The 12,365-nt window shown below is 44.6% G+C and overlaps 1 long non-coding RNA gene across 1 annotated transcript in view; it reads left to right on the forward strand.

The window, feature by feature from the left end:
- LOC131381405 (uncharacterized) overlaps positions 1-12,365 on the forward strand; it is a 50,081-nt gene that overhangs the window by 18,217 nt on the left and 19,499 nt on the right. The window contains exon 3 of the long non-coding RNA XR_009210151.1: positions 6,383-6,455. This is a non-coding gene — a long non-coding RNA (uncharacterized LOC131381405). The remainder of the gene's footprint in view (positions 1-6,382; positions 6,456-12,365) is intronic.

Genomic DNA, 12,365 nt, shown 5'->3' on the forward strand with positions numbered 1-12,365 from the left:
TATCCGAGAGAAATCAAGACTTACGTTCCCACAGAAACCTGCACATGAATATTTATAGCAGCTGTGTTTTATGTAAATGCAACTTCAAGTCTAAAGCCTCTTTTTAATCCAATTGAAACCTTCTATATAGAGATTCTGAAGCCATCACTTCCACCTTTGTGAACTGAAAGAGAAAAAAAAATCCGAACATAAAATCAAGTACTTGATTTGAAGACTGATACTAAGGCCTCCAGGGAAAAGGGTAAAGTTACACACTATATACACGATGTATTTTAAATAAGGAATTACAGTGCTGCTTTTGTAATCATTAATCTGAACCTAGGCATTACTGGGCATAATTCAGATTCCTGCAAAAATAAAGTGTTTTGAAGTTTAGTGAATATTTATTGAACATCTACTATGTGCAAGCCATGAAATTTCCACGTGAAATTAACCTCTGTACCTAACAGTTATCTACATTTTGCAGATGATAAAAATGAAGTTCAGAGAGGTTTAGATTCTACTCTGTGTCAATGACTCTGGTGTTTATCATGATCAGATTTCATTCTCACAGTTGGCTCTGGTCAAGTTTCCTATCTCCTGGTTTCTCAAGTTACTGGTCATCGTTGAGAAGAGCATACAGGGGTACTCTGAGATTGGACTCCAAAATTAGGGCAATGAATCTCTGAAGAGCTCTACATTAAAATGTGCAAAGAAAGGAAATCTTGAAATATTAATCTTTGTGCTGTTCTTTTCTTCCCTTGCATTCTGGTTCCTTCCTTTAGTGAGCTTGTTTTAGTAGGAATACAAAGAGAAAAAAATAAAAATATGGAGCTGTTTTAAAAACTTCCAAACCAGGTGTCTTAGTCTGTTTTGCTATAAAATGCTTAGTCTGCGTTGCTATAAAAGAATACCTGGGCCGGGTGCGGTGGCTCACACCTGTAATCCCAGCACTTTGGGAGGCCGAGGTGGGTAGATCATGAGGTCAGGAGATCGAGACCAACCTGGCTAACACAGTGAAACTTCATCTCTACTAAAAATACAAAAAATTAGCCAGGTGTGGTGGTGGGCGCCTGTAGTCCCAGCTACTCAGGAGGCTGGGGCAGGAGAATGGCATGTACCCAGGAGGTGGAGGTTGCAGTGAGCTGAGATTGCGCCACTGCACTCCAGCCTGGGAGACAGAGTGAGACTCCGTCTCAAAAAAAAATAAAAAAGAATACCTGAGGGTGGGTAATTTATAAAGAAAAGTTTATTTGGCTCACAGTTCTGCAGGCTGTACAAGAAGCATGGCATCAGTGTCTGCTTCTGGTGAGGACCTCAGGAAGCTTCCATTCATGGCAGAAGGCAAAGAGGAACTGGCATGTTGCATGGTGACAGAGGGAGCTATAGGGAGAGTGGAGGGCAGTGCCAGGCTCTTTTAAGCAATCAGATCTTGTAGGAACTCATAGAGCAAAAACTCCGTCATTACCACGAAGACAGTGCCGAGCCATTAGGAAGGGATTTGCCCCCAGGACCCAAACCTCCCTCTAGGCCCCACCTCCAACATTGGGGATCAATATCACATAAGATTTGGAGGGGACAAATATCCAAACTATATCACCAGGTTCTTGCAAATCAGAAGACAAGGCTTTAAGGGCCATGGGGCACAGAGTTTATGCCATGCAAAGAAAAGAAAGTAATGAGAGAGGGATGCCATCTTGCCTGCCCTCTGTATTCCAGGGAGCATACTCAGGAGTTTCCTGTACTGGAGGGGAGGGAGCTAGGGGGAGCTTCCTATGAGGAGACCCCACCATCTGGCACCAGCTGAGTGAGAACACATTTGCTGCTAGGCATAGGAGCCACGTGGCAGTCCTTCTCTGTCCATCAGCAACAGAAGACACCATCCCATGCCCAGTGACTACTGAGCTCCAGTCACACCACACTGTACAGACTGCTCAACCCCCAGCAAGAGCCTAGGGCACTTGTAATTCCCTCCACAGCAAAGGGGCCCTTGGCTCCCAGAGGGGCAGGGATGGCGAAGGGAAGAGCCAGCAGAGGAACTTGGGTGGGGCTGGACTGTGGGGAAACCCTTCCTAGTTACAGGGGCAGGAGGTTCCTCACGGTGGGCAGAGCGCATCTCTGTAGATGATGATTAACTGACCTGAAGCAGCCTGAGGCCCTGGAAGACGAAGATGAGGGGAAATGGTTATTTTCTCTCACTGGGCTCCAGGATTCCAAAGCTCTCTCAATTGAGTAGGCAGGTTCGTGCCCTGTCCAGCCAAGCTCGGGGGGACTAGTAAGGGGAGAATGTCTGTCACCTGGAGAAGCCAGTTACGAAATGGCAAGTGACTAGCATGGCTCCTGGGCAGCAGCCTTGCACGGCAAAATCTGTGGGTTTGCATTCCTGAGGAGTCCCAAGGAGCCTGTGGAGAAGATCCAGGGAAAGGCCAGCTTCCTGGAGTCTATGGTGCAAGGACTGTGTCTTTTGGGCACCAAAAGGAAGGTTGACCTCTGAGTGTGGGGAAGTGAGGGACATCTGGCTGACAAGAGAACTTGATTGTGTCCATTTTCTCACCTTGCTCTGATCTGAAAGCAACAATTTTTTTCATGTTATTTTTCTAGAGTTAAGTTAAAACAGCAGTTGCACAGGTGAGGAAGGGAGTGTGTGTGTGTGTGTGTGTGTGTGTGTGTGTGTGTGTGTAACCAGTGCTGAAGTATTAATTCACATGTATATTTCTAAAACTAGTAGAGGCACAGTGGGGCCTCCCTAGCACGAAGATCTGAGAAGATAACTCCAGTCTAGGAATGAGAACACATGCTCCCACTTTCAGCTAAACCCCCACTTCTTTGCCTATAAAATGGAGAGCTTGGATCGAATGATTGAAAAACATTGTAATCCTAGGATGTGTAGTTTTCCTTAGATCCTCACAAGTGTTTAAGTCAAACCATTCCTAACACTAGGTTTCTCTTCCTTAAGGTCAGCTGGCTATATATGCGTGTGCAGTGTGTATCTGTTGTGTCCATAGTATATATGACATACATGTAGTGTACTGTGCAGCGTGTGAATGTGTTGTGTGTATACTATGTGTCTGCATGGTGTGTCATACACTATTTGTTCTTGCTGTCCCAAGCAACCCCTCATATTGCCCAATCAATGCTAGATTTCTGGATCCTTCAGAAATCCTCCCTCTCATACCCAGGAAATAAGCAAGAACACATGTGTGAAGACTTTTGCACTCCAGTGACTCTTGAGCTGCAGCCAAACAGCTGGAATTACATGCATTGTAGAGAACCAGGGACGTGGCATGGCAATGGGAAATTCAGCATGTATTTGAAAGCCAAATTCCTTTTTCCAGAACCTGAAAGAGCAAGAGAGGTAGAGGCTAGCCTGTCTGTTGCTGGCAGCCAGGGGTGTGTGCGTGTGTGTGTGTGCGTGTCTAGAGGGCACCATTTATTAAAATCTCTGTTGTCTCTAACATGCCCCCATTCACATGCACATTTGTATTTCAGACTCCAATTTTCAAGCCAGCATTTCTTTCCTCTGCATCTCTTCCTCTGATTCCGTTGCTCTTCATTCATCTCCTCTGCCCCTTTGCTTTCTCATTTTCCTTGGAATAGTGAGTCAAGCTCCTTATGGACAGTAGTTTAGGGTTCTTAATCCACTGCATGGACAAGGCCCCCAGATTAAAGCAGGGGAGGTTAGAATGCTGTGCAGTTGGAATGCTGGGCCTCAAAGTCTTTTGACTACTTTCACCTTCCTGGTTATGGGAGGAGGGCTTCCCCCTGATTCTGGGGAAATACAGAGATGCCAGTGTCCAGCTTGCCATTCCACATCTGTTCCAGTCAAACTAAGTTCTGTCCAAGTCCAAACTAAGTAGTTTAAAGTGATAATCATTTATTTGTTCATGAATCTGCAATTTGGTCAGGGCTAAAAGGGATAGCTCATCTCTGCTTCCAAGTAGAACTTACTGGGGTGGCTTAAAGCCTGGGGTGGCTCGAAGGTGACTCAACAGCTGGTGTTGGAGTCATCTGAAGTTCGTTCACTCACACATCTGGTGTTTGATGCTGGCTGTTGGCTGGGACCTTAACGGAGACTGTCAGCTGGAGCACCTACGTGTGGCTTTTCTATGTTCTGGACGTGTTCTCACAGCAGGGTGTCAGGGTTCCAAGAGTAAGCGTTTCAAGAGACAAAATGGAAGTGCATATTATTTTTATGACTTGGTCTCAGAAGTTATTTAGTGTCACTTCTGCTATATTCTATTGGCCAAGGCAGTTACAAAGTTCTGTCCAAGTCTAAGAGGGGGTAACACAGACCCACCACTCAATGGGAGGAGGGTTCATTGTCACACAGGAGGAACAGCATGTATAGTGTGTGTTTCTGTGTGTGTGTAGTGTGCAATGCACTATCTTGTACTAATGTATTATACATGTATGGAGTATGGTGAACACACACTACATTGAAAATTCAGTCTGCCACATCTCTTTCTATATTCACCGTTCCTTTCTCTACCTCTTATAGTCCTGCTGGTTTAAATTTATTGACAGAGATGGGATTCGCAGTAAGGACTGTCATCCCATGGGTGCCAAAGCTTACACTCGGCTTGAATCATGTGGTAGGCAGGATGGCCCCAAGATTCCTACCTGGTATAGACACCCTGTGTAATACCCTCCTCTTGAATGTCAGGGACCTGTGAGTATGATGGAATTTTACTAGAGTGATTAGGTTACATTATCTGGCACAGGTGGGGGAATTTTGCTGATGTAGTTAATGTCTCTCCTGTTACTTTGGGTCACACAAAAGGGAGATTACCCTGGGCAGGCTTGACATAATCAGGCAAGTCCTTTAAAGGAGGGTTCAGGCCTTCCCCAAAGAGAAGATTCTCCTGCTGGCTTTGAGGGAGTGAGCTGCTGTGTAGTAAGAGGGCCCCACAGCTAAGATATGAGGGTAGCTTCAAGTTGCTGAGAGCAACCCCTGGCCAACAGCCAGCAAGAAATTAAGGAGCACCAGCCTGCAACTGTAAGGAAATAAATTCTGTCGACAACCTGAATGGATTTGGAGAACTCCAGGTGAGAATACACCTGGCCGGCGTCTAGATTTCAACTGTGTGAAACCCCGAGCAGAGAACCCAGCTACTCCATGTCTAGGTTCCTGATCCCCAGAAACTATGAGATAATGAATGTGTGTATTTTGAGCTACCAAGTTTGTGGTAATGTGTTACATAGCAAAAGAAAACTACCATAAGTCAAAACAATGAGCTCCATTGGCAAGCAAGCTTTATTGGATGGGTAATTGGAGAAACACATGGCAGATCCAGTAGCAAGACTACACACATGCTGAAGGACCCAGCTCAAATGTCACCCCACTGCCATCTTCGTGGATTCCCTTCTGCTAGAAGTAATCTCTTGCATCTGAAATCCTATAGCTTTGTTTGTCCCTGTTTTGTGATACTTCTCGTATTCTACTTATATTTATCAGCGTTCATGTCTCGTCTGATTGTAAGGTCCTCCCAGTGGAAACAGTGTCCCATTTATTTTTGTGGTGCCAAGGTACTTTGCATAATTCTTTGCATATCAACAAAGATGTATTGATAATTTATTAAATTTTTTTTCAATGACAGGACTTCAACTGTTATTTATTGAGGAACTTTGAGAACACATTTTGCTATGATGATAATCAAGAGATGGTCATCACTATTGTTTTAAAGGTGTTAGTTGAAAATATCAAAACCAGCCAAACATTCTGTCCTCATTTGCAGTCAGTGAGAATGTTTCTGTCATTTGAGATTCTGAAATTAAGCCTATGAACGTTCATCCAATAGATTCTGGTTCCCAGGCACTGAAACTCTCTGCCAAGGAAGAATCACAGATCTGTCTGAGTAATCTTTATTTTTATCCTGAAAATGGAGAAAAGAATTTCCTACACCAATAGGGACAAGCTGCTATTTAGCTATTACCTCTAGAATTAGGGACACTGTGCTAATGGGAGGTAGGAATAAAATTTCTTCTTGGAGCACTAAATACAAGTCTATTTAGAGAAACAAGTAGCCTTTAGCTCCTCTTTTGAATTCAATTTTGAGACATTGAACACAGAGGAAGCAGAAAGGTCAGAGAATAGAAAATACCCATGTTTTTAGGATGGCAAATCTTTTGTATCAAAAGAATCCTGGTTGCCTTGGGCCCAGGGGGCAAGCCCTTGGGAGGCTCTTTCAGAGGCCCCTAGCACCCTGCCTTAGGGAACCCCATGTGGAGTTGTGCCTGAGGAACTGCACCCCGCAGGAAACTGTTTTTGGCAAGTTTGAGTATTAATAACAAGAAGCATTACCATTAACAATCATCCCTGTAGCTCTTCTAGAACTGTAACTGTAGTGCCACGAGGGATTCTTTTTGGCCAATTATTAGTCCTGTCCTTGTTTATGTGCTTTAGGGGAGTGCCAGCTGATTACTCTGGGCTCAAGAACACCTTTTGAGGACTTATGGATCTGGGCCTCATAAAAACAGTGAGTAGAAACACTGCATTTATATATCTCCTAGGAATTTGCAAAGAGTTTCATATACATTGTCTCACTGTACCTGGGGGTAGGCAAAAGCCATCCTCTTCTAACTTAAGCTAATGTGGGTACTGAAGTTCAGGGTCCATGATTGTTAAGGCCTCAAATGGCATCTACTTTGTTAGGAAATTTAGAGTGTGTGTCCTCTTCTGGTTGCCAGATCTCACAAGGCTCCAGACATCTGGAGCCGACAGATCAGGTCACTACTAGTTAGCATCAAGATGGTGTTAAAGCCCTGAGTCAAAATTAATCACAGCAGCTATTCTCTAGTTCACCCTATGGTTATCCCCAGGGTCATTAATGAAACTGGATGTGACAGGTCCAGATTTTACATTTCATGTAGAGAACCAGTAAGCATTTATGAAATCTACCAGGAATTATTTCCCAATAATCCTGGCATGGGATCTGTGGTCTATTTGTTGTTTAGGCTCTACACAGTCCTTGGAATTCACTGGGTAGTTATCCTTATAAATAGCTTGCAAGCACAATGTCTTAGGGAAAAAACCGGCAGTGCAATGTACATTTGAAAGTAGGTGGCACAGTAGGAAGCTAGGAAGAGAGCCGGTGTATACCACTCTCTCCTGCGTTGTAATGGGAGGTGGGAGTGGGTGGAACGAAGAGGAGGGAGAATATTTGGGATCTAAGGAATGAGAAGGTTAGGATAAGTGGGCTAAGTTCATCCACTTCTTGCCTTCGCTTCACTGGGAGAGGTTTTTAAAAACTCAGATTTCAACCCAGTTCTAATGGATCACAGTGTCTAGGGGTGGGGCCCAGAGATCTGCATTTCAAGCATCCAAGTGATTTTGGTGCATCTGAGGGATCATTGGTTTGAGCCCCTAGAGATCCAAGGCACCCATGTCTCAGGGAATCCCACACTGAATTGTGCCTGAGGACCTGAGGACCTGCACACTGGAGGAATCTGTTTTCAGTAAGCTTGATTATTAATAATGAAGCTTGAAAACCACTGGTGTAACTAATGACAGACTGCAAGCAACAGTGTAGAGATCCCTGGACTAAGAGTTAGGGTCCTGTGTTCAAGTTCTGCCACAAGCTTCCTGCGTGACTTTGTACAAGTCACTTTGCCTCTCTGGCTCTTAGTTTCCTCATCTGTAAAATTGGGGTAGGGTGAACAAAATAAGTGCAAACATTCCATCCTGCACTCACACTCTGGTTGGAAGACTATCTCTGACACAAATACCTGGAGCCACGCAGGGACCCTGTGGTGATCCCTGTGCAGATGCTGGGAGGACGAGCGAGGGGACACAGAGAAATGCATGAGGAAGAGTGTCAGGCGAGTGGCATCACCATCAAGGTGGCTCTTGATTTTGTGGGGCCTGAAGCTCATGTAATTTGCGGGGCCCTCTTTAATAAAAATAATGCAAAACTACTATCAAAAATTAAATGTAAGGCCGGGCACAGTGACTTATGTCTGTAATGCCAGCGCTTTGGGAGGTTGAGGTAGGCAGATCACTTGAGGCCCGGAGTTCGAGACCAGCCTGGACAACATGGTGAAACCTCTTCTCTACTAAAAATACAAAAATTAGCTGGGTTTCCTGGCATGCACCTGTAGTCCCAGCTGCTTGGGAGGCTGAGGCATGAGAATCGCTTGAACCTGGGAGGTGGAGGTTGCAGTGAGCTGAGATCGCACCACTGCACTCCAGCCTGGGCGACAGTGCAAGACTCTGTCTCCCCCACCCCCAAAAATTTAAATATAAAACTGGATGTTTGTTTAGAATAATACAAGAAATAACAATAAACTACATACTTGATGAAAAGTGTCATAAATACAGAATCCAGAAAAATAACAGTATTCTAATGAATTTGTTGCCCAAAACACCTTCATAATACTTTTTCCCTGTAGTTTTGGGCAGCATGCACTTTTTCTCTTCATGTGACAACAACTTTGTAATTATCATTTTCTTTGGAGAGAATAGAATGATAACTCAGTCTTTGCTCTAATGTGTCTGATATTTGTTTTTCTAAGCTATTGATAGTTATTAAGAGTTCTTTCAGCTTCAGAACTCATTATTGGTAATATCCTGTACATTTTACGGATTGTCATCAAATCTAGGAAAACCGTAATCAAGCTTCTTTTGTATCTGAGTTGTAAGAGTTGGAAGAATTTTTCCATATACTAGCTTTCAGCTTTGTCCATTTTAATCCTTGTTTTTTCTCCTTTACCTGCATAGTTCTAGTGTTGGCTGCCACAGGCCACATTCATACACGACACCAGTGTGCCTCCATGTCAGGACACTGGTGAGTTGGCAGAGTGGGTTGTCAGAGCCATTTCTATAGCAGGATGGCTAGCCATTACCAACCTGTACATGGAAGTGATGCAAACACCCCCCTAACCCGATACCAGATGTATCCCTGACTCCACTTCCCCTTAACCAGATCCCTGAGATGCCCACGATTACTCCAGGACTGCCTGACCTGAGGAGAAGCATGACGGAAGGGGAAGGAATGTGGAAAGAAGGGGTGGTCTTTAACCTATTGCTGCAACATGAATATATTTTTTCTATATGTATATTTTATATGTCAATTTTCATATAATTTGTATTGCAGGAGGAATGAATATTGTGTGATATATATATATATATATGAATATATATATATATATATATATATAGCTATGGATTGAATTGTGTCCCCCCACCCTAGCCCCCCAGTTTGGTGGTATTTGGAGATGGGACCTTTGGGAGGTAATCAGTGTTAGATGAGGTCAAGAGTGTGGTGCTCTCACAGTGGGGTTAGTAGCTTTATCAGAAAAGGATGAGAGACGCTCTCTCTCCACTGTGTGAGGACACAGTGATAAGGTGGCCATCTGCAAGCCAGGAAAAGAGGCCTTACCAGAAACTGAATCTGCCCGACCTTTCATCTTGGACTTCTCAGCCTCCAGAACTGTGAGAAATAAGTCTGTTGTTTGACCCACTCAGTCTATGGTACTTTTTTATGGCAGCCCAAGCAGACTAAGACATTATATATACTATTAATAGATCTATATTGTCATGTGAACCCGTTGCTAGGGCCCTTCCAGGGCCATAGAAGAGCCAGTGCAAGGAGGACCCAGGATCTTAAGCTTCATTGGCTTCACAGTAACCTGCCTGTTTCTGACGCTGGGACAGAGACTGAGGTTGACTATGGGGATCACAGGGCTGAGATCCTTTCCCTAAGGCTGCTGTATGGTTTGAGACACTTGGGCAGACACCTCTAGGGTGAAGTACTGTGACCATGGCAGCGGCCTGGGGTGTGGGTTAACTTGTATTTCTTCCTTCTCCTCTCATCTCTTATTTAGAATTCAGGAAGGTTCACACCTGTCCAGGTAACTGAGCTGAAATCTCATTAGTTAGTCTCACCATCCCTTACCTCCATGGCCCCCTATGAAAGGGTGAGGTTTTAACCCTTCAGAGGAAGGGGAAGGGAAATCCTAAAACAAATGTCATGAAAAGAGGCTGAGAAATGGCAACAATTCCTTGGTACCTGCTTAAAGAGAGCACAAGGCAAAGCTGGACTGTCAGCAGAGGGTCCCGCAGGGAGTATGCCTGACTAGGTTGTGTCAGGAGCAGAGGGAGCAGGAAGCTCTAGCAAAGACACAAGAGGGAACCCTGCTGGGGCTTGGGAGCAGGAGATTGGGCAGTGAAGGGTCCTGAATGGGTGACTGCCTTCAAGAGGCCAGGAGATAACTGGAGACCTTTCAGAATCCCCAAACATGTGAATACTCAAGAACATGCAGACTCAAGGTCAGTGGAAAACAATAAAGCCCCCTTATTGATACAGCAGCTGCAGTTGGCCAGGTTCACTTACCAGCTAAGTGACATTCTGGAGCACCAAGCTTCCAGAGGGAAATATTTACAAGTCAGCCTCCTTCAAAAGGACATCCCTGTCATGAGCATTCTGAGTCATGAAGGACTAGTTCATGATGGTTAAATTAGCAAATACCATGAGCCTACTTAAAAGAAAAAAAAAGCAGTTTTGGTGACCACCAGAAGCTGGAAAAGGGAGTGTGGCCCTGCCAACAGCTTGACTTCAGACTTCTGGCTGTCAGAACTGTGAGGGAACACATTTGTGTTGTTTTAAGTCACCAGAGTTGTGGTAATTTGTTACAGCAGACCTAGGAAACCCACACAGACACCTAATAACGGCACAACACTTGGCTCCCCAGGAACAATACAGCCAGGTTACTTCCCACGTTATGGAGTCATAATAACACCAACCCTGAGAACTGATTTAGCCAACTTTCAAATATAATCATAATAAGAGGATGGGAGACGGGAAGCAAGAAGAACATATATATGCATTAAGAGAAGTAAATCCTTCCCCCCAAGGGAAGTAGATGGAAAAAAAATAAAAAATAAAATACAATCCCCAGTTTTGCAATTGCAACAGAATCATGCAACATGTCCTCTGTATTCATTTCCTTTCATGGTGTTACAAAGACCACATAGGTAGTGTGGCTTACCACTCACCCAAGCTGGAGTGCAGTAGCGCGAACATGGCTCACCGCAGCCTCGACCTCCTGGGCTCAAGCAATCCTCCCACCTCAGGCTCCTTAATAGCTGGGACTACAGTAACATGCCACCATGCCTGGCTAATTTTTGTATTTTTTGTATATACAGGGTTTCACCATGTTTCTCAGGCTGGTCTCCTGGACTCAGCAATCCCCCTGCCTCGGCCTCCCAAAGTCCTGGGATTACAGGCATGAGCCACTGCACCCGGCTCCAACACACATTCCTTATCTCACATTTTCTGTGGGTCAAGAGTCAGTGCACAGTTTAGCTAAATCCTCTGCTCATGATCTTTTAAGGCAGCAATCAAGGTGGTGGCTGGGCTGTGTTCTGTTGACTTGCTTGGGGAAGAATCTGCTTCCAAGCTTGTTCAGGTTGTCGGCAGAATTCACCTCCTTGTGGTTGTATGACTTGGGTCCCGGTTTCTTGCTGACTAGGCCAAAGGCCACCCTCAACTCTTAAAGGACAGCTGTAGTTCCTGGCCACATGGCTCTCTCACAGGCTCTCTCTCAACATGACAGCTTACTGCATGGCAGTAAGGGAGATTCTTTCTCCCTAGTTTATAGAGCCTTACATAAAGTAGCATAATCACACTCCCATCACTTGTGACATGTAACATCACTTAATCAAGGAAGTGACATCCCATCACCTTTGCCATATTTTATTTGTTAGAAACAAGTCACAGGCTCTGGCTGTAATCAAAGGGACTGGATGCTATAAGGGTGTGTTTTGTCGGCAGTCACTGTAGGATGTGTCTGCCACATTCTACTGTGTGACTTCTTCCTTTTCATTGTTGTGCAATATTCCTCTGCACGTGACTAAACCACAGTTTATCTATTCTACTACTGATAGATATTTGGGGTATTTTTGGTGTTTAGTTATTAAGAATAATGCTATTTTAAGTAGTCTTGTACATGTCTCTAAATGAATATATGCATTCATGTCTCTGGAGTATATAATTAGGCATGCTCAGTTTTTTTTTTCTTTCTGTAATTTAATTCATTCAATACTTATTTACAATAAACTCTCCTTGCTGCAATTTAAAAAGTCACGACTGGCCGGGTGCGGTGGCTCACGCTTGTAATCCCAGCACTTTGGGAGGCCGAGGCGGGCGGATCACGAGGTCAGGAGATCGAGACCACGGTGAAACCCCGTCTCTACTAAAAATACAAAAAATTAGCCGGGCCTGGTGGCGGGCGCCTGTAGTCCCAGCTACTAGGAGAGGCTGAGGCAGGAGAATGGCGTGAACCCGGGAGGCAGAGCTTGCAGTGAGCCGAGATTGCGCCACTGCACTCCAGCCTGGGTGACAGAGCGAGACTCCGTCTCAAAAAAAAAAAAAAAAAAGTCACGACTG

Source organism: Hylobates moloch, unplaced genomic scaffold (assembly GCF_009828535.3).
Source record: "Hylobates moloch isolate HMO894 unplaced genomic scaffold, HMol_V3 SCAFFOLD_15, whole genome shotgun sequence".
In the NCBI taxonomy this organism is placed as follows: domain Eukaryota; kingdom Metazoa; phylum Chordata; class Mammalia; order Primates; family Hylobatidae; genus Hylobates; species Hylobates moloch.